The following is an 18,452-nucleotide window of genomic DNA, read 5'->3' as shown; positions in this document are numbered from 1 at the left end:
GGAACAGAATAGGCCATTCGGCCCATCAAGTCCACTCATGGTTGATCTATCTTTCCCTCACAACCCCATTCTCCTGCCCTCCCCTTAACCCCTGACACCCTTACCAATCATGAATCTGTTAATCTCCGCTTTAAAAATATTCATTGACTTCCCCTCCACAGCTGTCTGTGGCAATGAGTTCCACAGATTCACCACCCTCTGACTAACAAAATGCTACCTCATCTCTTTTTTGAAGGTACGTCCTTTAATTCTGAGGCTATGACCTCTGGTCCTCGACTTTACCACTAGCGGAAACATCCTCTCCACATTGACTCTATCCAGGCCTTTCACTATTCAGTAAGTTTCAATGAGGTACCCCCTCATCCTTCTAAACTCCAGCGAGTACACAATGAGGCCCAGTACCATCAAACACTCATCATATGTTAACCCACTCATTCCTGGGATCATTCTTGTAAACCTCCTCTGGACCCTCTCCAGAGCCAGGTTGGGAAGGTGTCTTCCAATCTGACCTAGATTGGCAGGGCTGACTGGAGGTTAACCAAGGTCAAACTGTAATCATCTCAACTGTCAAAAGGCGAGTTTGAAACTGAATGCTTAAAGATTTTTTACTTAAGGTGATACCCGCAAGGAATCTGCAAACATTGTATTCATTTAAAAAATGTAAGTTTTCTTTAGCAAGGAAGATGGAAAGGAATTTCTGGCTGTACTCTTTATATGCGATGCTTTAATGTACAGAGTTTAATATATTCAGCCAGTTAAATGTCCTGATAGTTTTCTCTTTGGAATACGCATTACACTTATGTATCGCTTGCTTGCACTCATCTGAATGCAACACAGGACGCAAACATAGCTGTTAACCATATCTTGGTAAACGTGACATTAATAAACCAACTCAGAACAATCCAGGGTTCATATTCCAGCCTTGAGAAATGCTAATCAGATGGAGTTCATACTCAATAATCTAATAATCATACTCAATAATCACACTGAATGTCAATAAACCATGCCAATAATCACAGGTGTATACTCAATACCAATAACTAATAATGCCAATAATCATACTATGCCATTCATACCCAATGCCAAAACTCAGATGCCGATCATATATCGAGCTCATACTCCAAGTCCACTGTGCATCTGAGCTGAGGAACACCACAAGTGGTGAAGAGCGGTCAACTCACCCACTCCTTATTGAGACTGCGTCTGTAGAGAGTGTCCACTTGAAGATGTCCCGTGGACCTCCCTTTTCCTGCTCCCTCTTGCTGCACCTTTGCCGGGTCACTTGCTGTGGTCACTGCAGGTCAGCCACATCCCAGGTGGTTCTTCAACCCTGACTGTATGAAGTAGACAAAAGCCGCCGAGTCAGCAGAGGAATCACAATTCACCACAACATGCAGAAAATAGAAATGCTATTACAAAGGCTCAGAACTTAATTGGCCCCCAGCGGAGGCAAACCACAAACTAATCTGCAACATGGAATGAGCAGAACACAGTGCTTGAGGGTACACAAAAATGCTGGAGAAACTCAGCGGGTGCAGCAGCATCTATGGAGCGAAGGAAATAGGCAACGTTACGGGCCAAAACCCTTCTTCAGACTTGATGCTGCTGCACCCCGCTGAGTTTCTCCAGCTTTTTTGTGTACCTTCGATTTTCCAGCATCTGCAGTTCCTTCTTAAACACATTGCTTGAGGGGTTCAGTGGGTCAGGTTGCATCTGTGTCGGGAATGGACAGAGGACATTTCAGGTCAGGACACCACTCCACTCTCAACAAGGCCAAAAGGACACAAAGTGCTGGAGTAACTCAGCGGGCGAGGCAACATCTCTGGAGAACATGGATAGGTGACGTCTCAGGCCCAGACCCTTCTTCAGACCCAGGAATGCTGCCTGACTGGCTGAATTACTCCAGCACTTTGTGTCCTTTTGTGCAGTAACCAGCATTTTCAGTTCCTTGTTTCTACATACTCAATGAGTCCCGACCCGAAATGACACCTGTCCAATTCCCTCCAAATGATGCTGCCTGACCTGCCGAGTTCCTCCGGCACTTGGTTTTTTACTCAAGATTCCAGCATCTGCAGTTCCTTTTGTTTTCATAGAATAAGCAACTTACACAGCCTTCCTGCATTGTCTCTGCTGACAGTTTACACTACAAATTGTTGGATGAAAGTGTCACAAGACAAATCCATCAAACCAGCCGCACAACAAGTATCTTATCCCACTTACACATCCATTCCCTACAGAGTTGGGGCAATTTACAGAGGCCAATTAATCTGCAAACCGTACATCTTGTGGGATGTGGGAGGAAATCGGAGCATCCGGAGGAAACCCACGCGGTCACAGGGAGAACTTGCGCGAGATAACCACCTACGAGGTTCTTGCACAGTAATCAACCAGAACCAGAACTTGCAAACTCCGCACGGACAGCAGCCGAGATTACAATCGAACATGGAATGTTGGCCCTGTGAGGTAGCAGCTCTACCCGCTGCGCCGCTGTGGCATCCTGATTACATTGGCTACTTAAGCATTGCAGGTGATTATGCATAAATAGTAAAACATAAACATTTTTTTATTTAACCCATATTCTAAACAAGATGACGAATTAAGACTGTGGTGATGCACTGTAATCCACAAACGTCGAATACATGATTTTTTTTTTCGCACACTGTGGCTAATGATAGTTTTGGATTGGAAACTAAATGAGGCACAACAAGTAATTTGCTGCTAATCTGACATGGAGTAGGAGTTGAGGAGAAGAAAATAAGGGCACCAACAGGAGCTCCTACCTCACAATTACACAGTCATGCACCCCGCGGTAACAATCACAGATCAACAAATGTACTTAATATATACTCACTCATATTAGCGCAAATGTGGATAAATACAGAGGGAATTCATCTTGCTTGAATCATGGGGAGATAGCAGACAGCTAGTGTACACAAGGGCATATGTTGTTTAGTTTAGTTTGGAGACGGCGCTGAAACAGGCCCTTCAGCCCGTCGTGTCCGCACCGACCAGCGATCCTCGCACACTACACTATCCACTATCCTACACACACTAGAGACAATTTACACCAAGTCAATTAACCTACAAACCTGGCCCTGTTTAGAGTGTGGGAGGAAACTGAAGATCTCGGATAAAACCCACGCAGTCACGGGGAGAGCGTACAAACTCCATACAGACAGCACCCGTAGTCGGGATCGAACCAGGGACTCCGTCGCTGTAAGCGCTGTAAGGCAGCAACTCTATCGCTGTGCCACCGTGCCACCCCAGGGACAGTTTCCACCTAGTTGTTATCTGGCAACTAAACCATCCTATCAACAACTAGAGGATGGTCCTGACCTCTCATCTTCCTCATCAAGGACTATCTTTAATTGGATTTTACCTTGCACTAAACGTTATTCCCTTTATCCTGTGTCTGTAAACTGTGGACGGCTTGATTGTAATCATGTGTAGTCTTTTTGCTGACTGGATAGCATGTGACAAAAAAGCTTTTCATTGTAACCCCGGTACACATTGTGGGAAGAAACTATCTTGAATATTCCATAAGCTAGGATACTGTCCGATTCACCTCTACCCCATTGTGGACATTGGACTTTGTCTACGGAACTGACGCGCTACGATGCTGAGAACCGTATTCTGCACTCTGTATCTCCCCCCTATCTCAATCAATCAATCAATCAATCAATCAATCAATCAACCTTTATTGTTATCTTGCAAGCAACGGTTGTACAGTGCAAAATGAAAAGACGTTTCCCAGGGAATAGCGGAGCATCGCACATGAAATTTAAAACATTTCACACATAATAACACTAAAAACAATCCAGTCCCTGATGGAACAGTATAAATAGTTAAAAGCAGGTAAACAACGTTAAAATACAGTAAAACCAATCATAAAAATGTCCGGGGCAGCTGATTTGAGTGGCCAGTGCCAGTTATTAAAGTGGCCAGTGCCAGTTATTAAAGTGTCCATGCCAAGCCTCAGAATCTGGTGACTGTGAGTACAGAGTGACTGTTTAGCAGCCTCACAGCCTGTGGCAGGAAGCTGTTTAGCAGTCTTGTAGTCGGGTGCTGCGATATATATCTTGCCTGATGGCAGGAGATCCAGGTGTATGTGGAGGGGGTGCAGTTTGTCTATATCTAGATCCTCTATCTATTGCACTTGAATTTGACTATTGTATTTATGCACAATATTATCTGATCTGTCGGATATTATTCAAAACACATCATTTCACTGTTCCTCGGCACAAGGGACAATATTAAAGCTAAAACCTAAACGGTTTCTGATTGATTTGTTCAACTATTCAGTAGATGTTGCCGAGATATACGGGGGGGGGATTTTGTCTTCGATTCTTAATTCCACCTAAATGCTCGCTAATTTCCTGAGGGAGCCAAGATCAAACTTTATCCAGTTCAGTCACTGTTGATGCAGCTCAGGATCAACAGAGCCTTGCGTTACAATACATGACTTATCCAAACAAGTTCACAGGTTTGAGCAGTAGAATTAGGCCATTTGACCCATCTAGTCCACTCCGCCATTCAATCATGGCTAATCTCTGCCTCCTAATCCCATTTTCCTTCCTTCGCCCCATAACCCTTGACACCCTTTCTAATCAAGAATTTGTCTATCTCTGCCTTAAAAATACCGCCTGACTTGGCCTCCCCAGCCCTCTGTGGCAATGAGTTCCTCAGATTAACTACCCTCAGACTAAAGAAGTTCCTCCTCACCTCCTTTCTAAACGAGCGCCCTTTAATTCTGAGCCTATGACCTCTGGTCCTAGACTCTCCCACCAGTGGAAACATCCTTTCCACCCACTCTATCTATGCCTTACGTTATTCTATAGGTTTCAATGAGGTCCCCCCTTCTCAACTCCAGCAAGTAGAGGCCCCTTCAACCTCCTAAACTCCAGCGAGTGAACTTTAGACTGAGAGTGAATCTGTAGAATTCCCCATTCACCTAGTACGCTGCTCCTCACAGGTCACAGTGAGGCACATTCGGAGCTGTGAATGCCGGGGATGAGCTTTGATCTTGGATTCCTCAGGAACTGCAGGGGATCTTAGTTGGAATTAGACACTGAAGCCATAATTTGCCACTGTAAAATTCCCCCTAGTGTGCAGGGAGTGATGAGAAAGTGGGATAACATAGAACTACTGTTGCAGGAGTAGGCCATTCGGCCCTTCGAGCCAGCACCACCATTCAATGTGATCATGGCTGATCATTCCCAATCAGTACCCCGTTCCTGCCTTCACTCCATACACTTACACTATCCTACACACACTATGGATATTTTATATTTATACCAAGCCAATTAACCTACAAACCCATATGTATTTGTAGTGTAGGAGGAAGCTGAAGATCTCGGAGAAAACCCATGCATGTCACAGGGAGAACGTACAAACTCCGTACAGACAGCACCCGTCGTCAGGATCGAACCTGGGTGTCTGGCGCTGTAAGGCAGCAATTCTACTGCTTTGCCACTATGCTGCCCATGGGTTGGGCTGCTGCCTCACCGTGTCAGAGACCCGGGTTCCATCCTGTGTGGAGTTTGCACATTCTCCCTGTGTCCGTGTGGATTTCCTCCTGGTGCTCCGGATTCCTCCCACATCCCAAAGACATGCGGGCCTGCCAGTTAATTGGCCTTCTGTAAATTGCCCCCAGTGTGTAAGGAGTGCACGAGAAAATGGGACATAAAACTTGTGTGAATAGGTGATCGATGGTCGGCATGGATTTGGTGGGCCGAAGGGGCTTTTTCCCATATGTATCTTTCAACCAATCTTTCAGACAATCCATTTTCCAGGATAACAATTGCACAGTCATAGTCCCGACTCAAAACGTCACCCATCCATGTTCTCCAGAGATGCTGCCTGAGCTGATGAGTTACTCCAGTGCTTTGTGTCTTTTTGTGTATTAACCAGCATCTGCATTTCTTTGTTCCCACACAGTCAGTAGCTGACGTACTGAAGGCTTGCTTTGAAGCAAGTTACTCACCAGTTCACCAGCACCTCAGCCAAACCAAAGGACAGGTTTCCTCTGATGAGGAGGCGAGGAACATTGGTAAAGCCGGCCATTCGGTCCTTTGGACCTTTCCTAGCAATCAAGCAAATCTACAACAAACACATGCACTGGCAGTGGCTGAAAAGGCAAGGCAATATACAAGGCAAGTAGTCATAGATCAGTACAGCACAGGAACAGGCCCTTCTGCCGACAATGTTTACGCCAAACATGATGCCGACCAACTCTAATCAGCCTGCATGTAATCCATATCCTGCCATTCCCTGCAGGTCTGTGGATCGATCCAAAAGTTTCTTAAACACCACTATTCTATCTCTCTCTTCAACACCCCCGGCAGCATGTTCCATGATCCCGTCAAACCTACCTTAGAAACCCACCAACATGGCGTACAAGATGGTATAAACCAGCATTTGCAGTTCATTTTTTGTAGCATTTAAAGGATACTTGGACAGGTACATGGATAGGAAAGGTTTAGAGGGATATGGGCCAAATGCGGGCAGGTGGGAGTCGCGTAAGGTGAGGCATGTTGAACTTTAAACTTTAGAGATACAGCGCAGAAACAGGCCGTTCGGCCCATCAAGTCCGTGCTGACCACAACACAACAATTTTACCAAATCCAATTAACCTACAAATCTGTACGTCTGGAAGCTGGAGCACCTGGAGGAAACCCATGTGTTCATAGGGGGAATGTACAGACTCCGTACAGACAGCGCGTGTAGTCAGGATTGAGCCCGGGTCTCTGGCGCTGTGAGGCAGCAACTCTATCGCTGTGCCACTGTGCCGGCATGGTCAAGTTGGGCCATTTCCGTGCTGTACGACTCTATGACTGTAAACAGGCTCAGCACTGAAGTGAAACATTGTGGTTTATAATCACAATGACCCTAATTGGCAGCTGAGGGCCGTCGAGTCATGCCGCAAGTTGAGTTAGGATGGAACTTGCCAACAGTGGAAATCTGAGCATTGATGAGCTTCAGAGCTCCAAGTTCTTCAGCAATTCCTGTGATCATTCTGCCTTGAACAAGGTCAGAATTCCAATCAATTCATATTACGTTGATGGAATTTTTTCCTTTTAAAAAAAAAACGATTCCTCAGGCCAGTAGGTTGAGATGGATTTGCAGAGATGACAGAATCTTTTTAAGCAGCACTAATCTCCGCGTGCAAACAGACAAGGCATAGACAAGAATGCCCAAGGGTAGGGTCTGGAAGGAAAAATATTTCTGCTGCTGTTACAGATTTTTAATATCATTCTTTGACCAAAGAATTTTCCACATAACTTTTCCTTTTGCGTGTTTATCTCGAGGTATGTAACTTATGGCAGGGTTTGCCATTCAGTAGTCGAGCAGGATGAAATGTAACACCACAAAGAGTCACCTTAAAGTCTTCACTGATGTGAAGCTGACAGGGATGTCTCTCGGCTACGTTAGCACACAAGCAGAAAGGACGTGTCATTTGCAGAATTAAAACTGTCTGGAGTGCTTTTGTACTTGAAACTTTTGGTACTTTGGTTCAGGACAAAAGGGCGGCCCAGTGGTGCAGCAGGTAGTGCTGCTGCCTCACAGCGCCAGAGACCCGGGTTCCATCCTGACTACTGGGGCTGACTGTACGGAGTTTGTGCGGTCTCCCTGTGACCGCGTGGGTTTTCTCCGGGTGCTCCGGTTCCCTCCCACATCCCACAGACGTGCAGGTTTGCAGATTAATTGGCTTCTGTACATTGTGTGCAGGGAATGTGATAACATGAGACAAGCGTGAATGTGTGATTGATGATCAGCGCGGATTCGGGGGGGCCGAAGGGCCTGTTTCCCAGCTGTATCTCCAAACATATACACACAGACAAGCACAGGCAGACTAACACACACAAACACACACAATACATCCAACATACATACAGAAACACAGATACAAACGCACATACAAGCACACACACAAACAAATACACAGTGCAGAGTTGGGAAATTGAGGAGATATTTGCCTCTGCTTGGCTGCTGCACAGTCTCCAGCTGTTACTGCAACAGCAACATGCCGAACTGGATGGTTTCAGTAGAGCTCACAGTTCATTTCCCGATCAGCAGCATCCCACTTGCCCCCCCCCCGATCATGATATCCCACTGCTGCTGCCTCCCCTGCCCCGCAGTGAACACTCCCCACCAGCCGGCATTCACCGTTCTCAATGAATCCCCGTCTCAACAATCCTTCCACACCTACGATAGACACAACGTGCTGGAGTAACTCAGCAGGACAGGCAGCATGTCTGGAGAGAAGGAATGGGTGACGATTCAGGTCGACACCCTTCTACAGACTCCCAGTTTCTTCCACACATTGCAGATTCATCTGCAGGCAGCATTCTCTATGACAATAGAGACTGATGCGCTACAATGCTGAGAACTACATCCTGCACTCTGTATTTTCCCCTTTGCTCTACCAATTGTAGCTGAGCTTAGCTCGATTGCATTTATGTATGGCATTATCATATTTGATGTGATAGCGTGCAAAACAATGCTCTCCACTGTACTTCGATAAACGTGCAATAATGAATCTAAACCTGAAGCTCTGGGAGAGATGAGGCCTCATCTCCCACATTCACACCATTATCGAACACCAAAGATAGACACAAAATGCTGGAGTAACTCAGCTGAAACAGGCAGCATCTCTGGAGAAAAGGAACACGTGACGTTTCGGGTCGAGACAACATCTTCGGACTGAGAGTCAGGGGAGGGAGATCTGTCCCGCTGAGTTACTCCATCTTGGGTGTATTTAACCAGCATCTGTAGTTCCTCCCTGCACCATTATTGGTCAGGTTCATGGATAGGAAAGGTTGGAGGGATCTGGGCAGACGCAGGCAAATGGGTCTACGTAGCATCTGTTTCTGCACAACCTTGGACGTGGCAGCTGTTTCTGGCTTGCATGACTCGTGAATATTCATGAGTCATTGAGCATTTGGCAGCACGGTGGAGCAGCGGTAGAGTTGCTGCCTTGCTGCCTTACAGCGCCAGAGACCCGGGTTCGATCCTGACTACGGGTGCTGCCTGTATGCAGTTTGGACATTCTCCCTGTGACCTCGTGGGTTTCCCCTTTTTTTAATAATACAAAATGCTTTGATTCAAAACAAACAAAAATACAGAGTAGCGACATGATCAAAGGCTGCCTATATTGGCAGTTTACAAACAAACAGTTATTCAATTAAAATATCGCCAACTTTATCAACAATATACTCGTGGCGTGGCGACCAGCATTCACGTAAGGTCTCCACAGTCCCCGTGGACATGCGGGGGGGGGCATGATGTCGGCCTGGTAGAGGGGCAGGCAGCCGACTCTGGTGTGACCATCAACCACCAGCTGCCTGGACCAGCGAATGGCCATCTTGGCCAGGCCCAGGAGCAAACCTACAGGGAAACCAGATGCTCCGGTTTCCCATCACATCCCAAAGACGTGCGGGTGTGTAGGTAAATTGGCTTCTGTAAATTGTCCCTAGAGTGTAGGATAGTTTTAGTGTACGGGGGGGGGTCGCTGGTCGGCGTGGACTTGGTGGGCGGAGGGTTTCGGCGCTGTATCTCCAAACTAAGCAAAACTGTTCACTATGCAGACGTCCAGCGCACCCTCTGATTAGTGTCAGCCTTGCCTGAGCACACCAAGTATCTGCCCAATGATGCTTTTACTCTGTCGCTGCGTACAGATTCCTGTCAGGAGTCCTCAGGCACGGCTGAAGCAACGGTCTCCAGTCACCGAGTAATCAGCATGGGATCAAATGGGAGTGAAGCGGGCAGATAGATAGGCTCAGGATGAATAAATCATTAGTGCTGGAATGCAAAATGACTACTCTGACACCACGATGAATCCCCAGGAACGGTGCGTTCATTTGTAAAAAAAATAATAACATTTCTATCAATTGTAAATTAAAAACTTGTTTTAAAATAATGCAGTTGTCATTAACAAACGTGAATTCCAGCAAGTTGTTTAAAGCTTCTTTATTCTGTTTGTCGTAAGGCAAACTTGGGGAACACTTTTTCTTTGATTCCAAAATGGGAAATTGTGAAAGTTAATGACCGGATTCAAGAGTCAAAAATGTTTAAATGTCTAGAGAAACTGCAGATGCTGGCTTAAACCAAAGATAGCTAGAGTAACTCTGCGGGGCAGGCAGCATCGCCGGAGTAAAGGCATGGGTGACGTTTCGGGTCGAGACTCTGAAGAAGTCTGATGTCAAGGGAGTGGGCGGGACAGAGTTAGAATGTAGTCAGAGACAGTAAGATTGGTGGGAAGGGGGAGGGAATGTGGAGAGAGGGAAAGCAAGGGCTCCTTGAAGTTACAGAAGTCAATGTTCATGCTACTGGGTTATAAACTACCCAAGCGAAATATGACTGTTTCTAGGACACTGGGTCTCATTCTGACAATGGAGGAGGCCCAGGACACTCAGCCTGAGGAAGGGTCTCGACCCGAATCATCACCCATTCCTTCTCTCCAGAGATATTGCCTGTCCCGCTGAGTTACTCCAGCATTTTGTGTCTACCTTCAATTTAAACCAGCATCTGCAGTTCTTTCGACACAAGGAACTGCAGATGCTGGGTTTATACCAAAGATAGACACAAAATGCTGGGGTAACTCAGTGAGTCAGGCCATCTCTGGAGAAATGGAATTGGTGACGTTTCCAGTCAGGACCCTTCTTTAGACTGAAAGATAGAGAAGGCCAGAACAAAACAGAGCCAGCAACAAGATAACCTCAGGAAGAGTGGAGTCCATAATGGCCCATTGTTGGCTGGGGAAGATATGCTAAGAACAAGAATTCTTACTTGCTGCATGGAACAGACCTGTAAATTCAATATCACGCAGATAATATAAAATCAACATAAATACAATAAATTAACAACCATGATAGTGCAAGAAAAAGTTTGCTGTGGTAAAACTAAAGTCACAATCCATGGATGATCACAGCTGCTGAGGTTAGCATTGTGCAGTGTTCAAGAGCCTGATGGTTGTTGGGAAGAAACTGTTCTTGAACCTGGAGATCACAGTTTTCAGACTCCTATGCCTCTACCCCACTGCAGACATTGGACTTTGTCTCTGGAACTGGTGCGCTACAATGCTAGGATCTCTATTCTGCATTCTGTATCTTCCCCTTTGCTCCTACTATCCTTTTTCGCCAGAAATGCTGCCAGACTCGCTGAGTTCCTCCAGCACTTTGTGTCCATCTTTCAGACTAATTCATGCAAATCCTGAAACTCTTTTGATTTGATACTCTGAGCTTGGTTTGGCTGATATCTGCAGCACTTCCTGCAAGGATTTGAGTTTTGGAGAAAAGAGGTCCTACTGCAGTTGTACTGGTGAGACAGCACCTGGAGTATTGTGCGCAATTCTGGTCTCCTAATTTGTGCAAGGACATTATTGCTATTGAGGGAGTGCAGCGTAGGTTCACCAGGTTAATTCCCGGGATGGTGGGACTGACATATGATGAAAGAAAGGGTTGATTGGGCTTGTATTCGCTGGAATTTAGGATGGGAATCTTATCGAAACATAAAATTCATAAAGGAATGGACAGGCTAGATGCAGGAAAAATGTTCCCAATGTTGGGGGAGTCCAGAACCAGGGGTCACTGTTTACGAATAAGGGGTAGGCTATTTAGGACTGAGGTGAGGAAAAACATTTTCAGCCAGAGAGTTGTGAATCTACCACAGAAGGCAGTGTAGGCCATTTCATTGGATGCTTTCAAGAGAGAGTTAGATTTAGATCTTAGGGCTAAGGGAATCAAGGGATATGGGGAAAAAGCAGGAACAGGGTACTGATTTTAGATGATCAGCCATGAATGGCAGTGCTGGGTCGAAGGGCCGAATGGCCTACTCCTGCAACTATTTTTCTATGTTTCTAAGACCTACAAAGTGTACCAGCAATACTGATAACAGCATTTAAAAAACAATTACTAGCAGATGGGACAAGGACATGGAACAGTACAGCATAGGAACAGGCCCTTCGGCCCACAATGTCCATGCCGAACATGATGCCATGTTGAACCTAACCCCTCGTCTTCTTCTTGTGTATGGCGTGCACAGCATAAAGTTGTAGGACAACTTGTTCTATTTGATCTTATTTGATTGTGCACGCCGGGTTGATTGCATTCGGCGAAACAGGGCGGACCACGTAAAGGTTGCAATCTCCCACCCCAGTTAACCCCTCTGCCTACACATGATCCACATCCCTCCATTTCCTGCTTCTCACAACACACCAAGGTCCTATACTTCCAGCGGCGGAAGTCCGCAGGAACTGGAGGACAGAGACGTGTGGTGCGTCCGTCACCGTTCCAGTTGGAAACCAGCAACACTGTGTCACTAATGTTTTCAATGATGATGAACAACAAGCACTGTTCTGATGCTAACATTTATGAGGATTTCAGACCAGGGCATGGGTTTGCAGGGAATGGAGGGATATGGATCGCATGCTGGTGGATTAAATCAGTTTAACTCAGCATCATGCTCGGTATAGACATTGTGGGCTCCAGCATTGTGTCCATCTTCTGGACTGCTCTGTGTTCTGTGAATAACAAGAAGCCTCTCAGAAGGCCCAAAATGGAATCATGACCATTTTAGCATCTGCAGCACAAGAATTATCCTGATGCAGGAATTGAAAACATACAAAGAATATTACCAATTTAAATATTCCCACATTCATCTAATTTGCAATGTCTTGGGATCCATTAACCATGGAAAGTGGGGGAAATAATGTGCTCCATTCCGCCACACAGCCTGAGAGGCATAAACTGTAATAAAAAGAAATTAAGGTAGACCAGCTTGAAAATGTCAAGATATTCTGCCAACATTAACTTTTACGCACTGCTACACAAGTAATTTGCAATGCTCTCTCTCACTCCTGCAATGCAATGTTATTGTGTAGTATATCTCACTCACAGTCAAACCACTAGGTGGAATTGTTTAAATTAACTCCTTAAGGACGAACTAGGTTCTAATGCTCATCTTTTGTTTTAAAATATCAAGATATTTTGAAGAGAAACACTGCCCGGTCAATCATGGGAACTGACCTCCCCACCATCGATGAGATCTACAGGAGTCGCTGCCTCAAAAAGGCAGCCGGCCTCATCAGAGACCCTGGCCACATACTCATTTCACTCCTGCCATCGGGAAGAAGGTACAGGAGACTAAAAACTGTAACATCCAGGTTCAGGAGCAGCTTCTTCGCAACAACCATCAGGCTGTTAAAGACTACAACCTTCAAATAGGCCCCAAACTATATAGCCAGCATTGGAGCATTATTTTTGACTGTGCACTAATTTGCACTTCGAGACCCAGAGGACATAGGTTTAAGGTGAGGGGGGGAAAGATTTAATGTGAACCTGAGGGGTGACTTTTTCACTCAAAGAGTGGTGGTGGGTGCATGGAACGAGCTGCTGGAGGAGGTAGTTGAGGCAGGTACTGTCACAGCATTTAAAAACATTTAGACAGGCACACGGATAGCATTGGTTTAGAGGGATATGGGCCAAATGCAGGCAGGTGGGACTAGTGTAGATGGAGCATGTTGGTCGGTGTGGACAAGTTGGGCCATGGGGCCTGTTCCCACAGTGAATTACTCTATGAATGTATTATTGTTTGTTCATTTATGGCTTGTATTTTTAATAACTATATTACAAACTATTTTTCTGTTGCTTACTATGGGTTTTACAGAGTGCTATGTTTGCATATCTGCTGTGCTGCAGAAAGTAAGAAGTTCATTGTCACGTTTCAGGACATGTACCAATAAAACACTATTGACTACTGAGACTCTGCACAGAAAAAGGCCAAGCCAAGTGATAGTGGGCAGGCAGCCTGACAGCATAGGTGAGCACATACTGACTCACCTGCCTTCCTCCTGAGATGCTACAATGGCAACTGTCCAGTGAAATGTCCCTGGGCACAAACCCCTTCACCGGCACTACCATGCTGACCAATCACAGGTTGGGGGTGGGTGGGGTGGCTTTCTGCTTGTGAAACTCACCCACCAATTGTGAACTTTTAGAACAGGCCAAACTTTCCAAACTTTTAAAATGCGCATGTTTTATATCTGTCCGAATGTTCTGTGCTTGGAAAGGAATACTTTGAAACATTAAAAGTTATTTATACTTACGATAATAATTAAAAGTTACTTAGCTTTCAAGTCATGAGTGTTTTTTTGTCATGTGTCCCAGACAGAACAATGCAATTCTTACTTGCAGCAACACAACAAAATATGCAAACATTGTCGCCCTACAAACTATATAGCAAACGAGAAAAAAGTTCAGTGTACACATAAAAGTTATTTGATCATTCATGTTTATCTTAATAACTAAATTATATTTTTGTTTTATACAATTTATTAAAAAAAACAGTTGCCTGTAAAGCTTGCAGCAGATGAGAATTTCATTGTTCCAGTTTATATCCGGTGCAAATGGAAATGACAATGAAACATTCTGTATGAAACTAAAGCGGATTGTTGTTGAAGGAGTTTACATTTCTTTTGGTCTCTTAAATCAATGCGGCAGGTTTCCTACTACAGGTGCACAACCTTTTATCCGAAGTTCCAAATAACGAAAAGCTCCGAATAGCGGACATTTTTTCGGTCCTTGAAGAAAGGTCCTTGAAGACGTTCACCGAGGGCGGCCCGCAGAGGTGACAGTGGAACCTCCGGTCGGTCCTCGAAGAAAGGGGAACTAAATCCCCATTCATAAAAGAGAAGGTGAGGGTATATTGCGCGGGAGGGTTAATAATTCAACAGTGTATCGTGAGTGTTGCGTGGGAACTTTTTAACTCAGCGGGCAGGCAGCAGCAAATTGTCGCTCCCTTCAGTTTCACCCCACCTACACCCCTCTGCTTCCCGGCCATGTGTGTGACCCCTTCCCTTCCCTCTCCAGCTCCCCGCCCATTGCACCTGCGTGGGGGCTTTGCGCTGTCTTCACGTCGGCGATGCCAGCAGGACAGTGCCAGTTACCGGAGACGTCAGGCCCAACGGGACACCGACCCCCAGGCCCATTGCAAGCACGGAGATCCCAGAGACCCACAGCCAGCAGCAGCCCAGCCCCGTTCCAACTCCAGAGGAACACGCTCCCTGTAGGGACAGAAGCTGATGGTGTGCAAGGTACGTCTTGGTCTTGGGGTTGCGGATGAGGGGGCGCAGCTCGGGCTGTGACGTCTCCGGCCACCCCCCTGTACAGGAGCTGAGACTGGGAACTGTGGGGTTGTTTGCAGTTGCAGAGGGAAGGGGCAAGGGCGGTACAGTTCCCAGTCTTAGCTCCAGTCCAGGGGGGTGGCCGGAGACGTCAGGACCAACGGGACACCGACTGCAAGCACGGAGAACCCAGAGACTCACAGCCAGCAGCAACTCTAGCCCAGCCCCGCTCCAACTCCAGAGGAACCCGGGTTGCGGATGAGGGGGCGCAGCTCGGGCTGTGGGCGAACTGCCACTTGTCACCATAGCGGCCCATCGGGGAGCGGATTCCTCTGGAGTTGGAGGGACAGGGAGACACAGCGGTTTTTGAGAATGGTGGGCAATCACTTCCAAAGTTCTGCCTACACAGTCAGTACACCTCTCCTACACTTGTCTCCCGCACTAAGATCATCTCGCAGAGAATGATCCCAGCCTAACCCTCCCTATTCTCTCCTATTCTGCAAGAAAAAACTACATTAAAGCCTCAAACTCGCGATCGAGTAACTGCTGGGATCGAGGCGCAAACTCGCGACGTTGCGGATATGAGCCTAGCACTCTGCCACTGCGTCAGCCGTCAAAATCTACGCTAAAAATCTTCCATTCCGAAAGCCGAAAAATTCTAAATTACGAAAAGTGTCTGGTCCCAAGGCTTTCGGATAAAAGGTTGTGCAAAGGCAGCTTGGATCCTGAGAGAGAGACGGCCGTACTAGCTACACAGTGAAGGCTGGGGGTTTGAATCCTTGGAATCTACCGATGCGTCCCAGCCCTCCTCTTGGTGCCAAAAGTACACACAAAATGCTGGAGTAACTCAGCGGGTCAGGCAGCATCTCGCGAGAGAAAGAATGAGTGATGTTGCGAGTCGGGACCCTTCTTTGCGTTTTGTGGCACCAATCTTGTCAAAGAGACAATCTCTTTGGATTATTCAGACTGAAGAAGGGTCTCGATCCGAAACGTCACAGATTCCTTCTCTCCAGAGATGCTGCCTGACCCGCTGAGTTACTCCAGCATTTTGTGTGTACAGGGCCTGTCCCACCAGCATGCGATTGCATGCGTCTAGCGCGACCAAACGCAGTGGCTTGAGGCGTACGGCCTCGCGGGGCCAGTCCCAATTCGAACCGTGGAGGCGTATGGAGTTGTGGGAGGCTGGTCCCGACCACATACTCATCAATCAGCTGGGCAGCAGGTGGGCGGACTGAATTTGGACGTCGCACGGCGTCGGGCGGTTACGTCATCACACAACGGCACGCCGGGTGGTGACGTCATCGCACAACGCCACGCGCTAGGCGTACGCCGTCAAGACGCTGTGTACGATGTCAAGATGCTGCGTACGCCGTCAAGACACTGCGTATGCCTGTCGAGACGCTGCGCACGCCCTCAATGCGCCTGCGGGCCGACAGGCCATTGGCACGTGGGATTTTTGGACAGTGCAAGAATTTTGGAGCCTCGCGCGATGTCGGGACCAGCCCCGCACAACTATATACGCCTCCTCCGATCGAAGTGGGATTGGCCCCGCGAGGCCGTACGCCTGAAGCGACCACGTTTGACCGCGCTAGACGCATGCAATCGCATGCTGGTGGGACAGTCCCTTACCTTTGGGACCAAGAGGAGACAATCTCTTTGGATTATTCAGACTGAAGAAGGGTCTCGATCGTCACAGATTCCTTCTCTCCAGAGATGCTGTCTGACCCGCTGAGTTACCCCAGCATTTTGTGTCTATCTTCAGTTTAAACCAGCATCTGCGATTCCTTCCTACACACGTCTTGTGTCCAGAGCCAATGATCTGGATGAGGGAATTGAAGGCAATATCTCCAAGTTTGCGGATGACACTAAGCTGGGGGGCAGTGTTAGCTGTGAGGAGGATGCTAGGAGACTGCAAGGTGACTTGGATAGGCTGGGTGAGTGGGCAAATGTTTGGCAGATGCAGTATAATGTGGATAAATGTGAGGTTATCCATTTTGGTGGCAAAAACGGGAAAGCAGACTATTATCTAAATGGTGGCCGATTGGGAAAGGGGGAGATGCAGCGAGACCTGGGTGTCATGGTACACCAGTCATTGAAGGTAGGCATGCAGGTGCAGCAGGCAGTAAAGAAAGCGAATGGTATGTTAGCTTTCATTGCAAAAGGATTTGAGTATAGGAGCAGGGAGGTTCTACTGCAGTTGTACAGGGTCTTGGTGAGACCACACCTGGAGTATTGCGTACAGTTTTGGTCTCCAAATCTGAGGAAGGACATTATTGCCATAGAGGGAGTGCAGAGACGGTTCACCAGACTGATTCCTGGGATGTCAGGACTGTCTTATGAAGAAAGACTGGATAGACTTGGTTTATACTCTCTAGAATTTAGGAGATTGAGAGGGGATCTTATAGAAACTTACAAAATTCTTAAGGGGTTGGACAGGCTAGATGCAGGAAGATTGTTCCCGATGTTGGGGAAGTACACGACAAGGGGTCACAGCTTAAGGATAAGGGGGAAATCCTTTAAAACCGAGATGAGAAAAACTTTTTTCACACAGAGAGTGGTGAATCTCTGGAACTCTTTGCCACAGAGGGTAGCTGAGGCCAGTTCATTGGCTATGTTTAAGAGGGAGTTAGATGTGGCCCTTGTGGCTAAGGGGATCAGGGGGTAGGGCAGGTATGGGATACTGAGTTGGATGATCAGCCATGATCATATTGAATGGCGGTGCAGGCTCGAAGGGCCGAATGGCCTACTCCTGCACCTATTTTCTATGTTTCTATGTCTTTGGAAGTGTTTCCTGCAGGTGTAGGAAATGATGTCAGGGACATGTCTCTCATTTCCCAGTCCTTTCCAACTGACCAGCGAGTCTACAGCTGAATTTCACCCTGTAACCACTTGACCTCCGGTGAAGAACCTCACTAGCTAACAAGAACAAGGAACTGCAGATGCTGGTTCACACAACCTGCCAGGCTTGGACTATCACTGACATCTCTGCTCCCTTTCTCGATCTCTCCGTCTCCATTACAGGGGACAGACTATCGACTGACGTCTACACTAGTGTAGATGGGGCATCTTGGTCGGCGTGGGCAAGTTGGGCTGAAGGACCTGTTTCCATGCTGTGTGACACTATGATTCTCTTGTTCACAAGTACAAAAACAACACTTACATGTCACTTGGATAGGTACACGGGCAGGAAAGGTTTAGAAGGTTTTTTAGATTTTTAGTTTAGTTTAGAAAACACTGCACTGACCAGTAATCCCCGTACACCGAATCTTTCTTACACACAATTTCTTGATTCTTAGGGAGAATTAGCAATTTACCAAGCCGATGATGTGGA

At 46.8% G+C, this 18,452-nt stretch overlaps 1 long non-coding RNA gene across 1 annotated transcript in view; it reads right to left on the bottom strand.

Moving 5' to 3' along the window:
* Positions 1-1,042: 1,042 nt before the first annotated feature.
* The window catches only part of LOC129701225 (uncharacterized), a 97,054-nt gene continuing 79,644 nt past the window's right edge, over positions 1,043-18,452 (bottom strand). Inside the window, exon 3 of the long non-coding RNA XR_008724170.1 lies at positions 1,043-1,334. This is a non-coding gene — a long non-coding RNA (uncharacterized LOC129701225). The remainder of the gene's footprint in view (positions 1,335-18,452) is intronic.

Source organism: Leucoraja erinacea, chromosome 10, assembly GCF_028641065.1.
Source record: "Leucoraja erinacea ecotype New England chromosome 10, Leri_hhj_1, whole genome shotgun sequence".
NCBI classification, from domain to species: domain Eukaryota; kingdom Metazoa; phylum Chordata; class Chondrichthyes; order Rajiformes; family Rajidae; genus Leucoraja; species Leucoraja erinaceus.
The sequence above is the reverse complement of the archived record's forward strand: the minus strand, read 5'-3'. Positions and strand labels throughout refer to the sequence as shown.